The sequence below is a fragment of the Penaeus monodon genome, chromosome 22 (assembly GCF_015228065.2).
Source record: "Penaeus monodon isolate SGIC_2016 chromosome 22, NSTDA_Pmon_1, whole genome shotgun sequence".
In the NCBI taxonomy this organism is placed as follows: domain Eukaryota; kingdom Metazoa; phylum Arthropoda; class Malacostraca; order Decapoda; family Penaeidae; genus Penaeus; species Penaeus monodon.
Window position 1 is genome coordinate 27,808,332 of NC_051407.1, and position 442 is coordinate 27,808,773.

The window sequence follows — 442 nt, forward strand, 5'->3', positions numbered from 1 at the left end:
CCGATATTTTCCACGACGCCCCCGCATTCCCCACCATCTTTCCGCGCAGGACCACCCCCGCGCAACTTCGTCCCCCTCCAATTTTCCCCCCCCATTTCTTCGGACCCGCGCACCCACAACTCCCCACCGCCCTCGCCACACAACTACCACTACACCACACACACCCACAACCCAAACCCACCCCACACACCACCCCCCCCCACACAAACCACACACCACCACCCCACACACACACACCCACCCACCACCACACATCCCACACACCACCCATCTTACCCTCTTACACCACACCAACCACCCCACATCTACACCCCCCACACCAATCTACGCACCCCCCACCCTCCACACTTTCATCTCTCTCCATTCTTATTTCACTCATACATTCCCATCAACTCCCCTCCACCCTACCTACCACACCTTCATTTTCTCCCCATCTATCTAA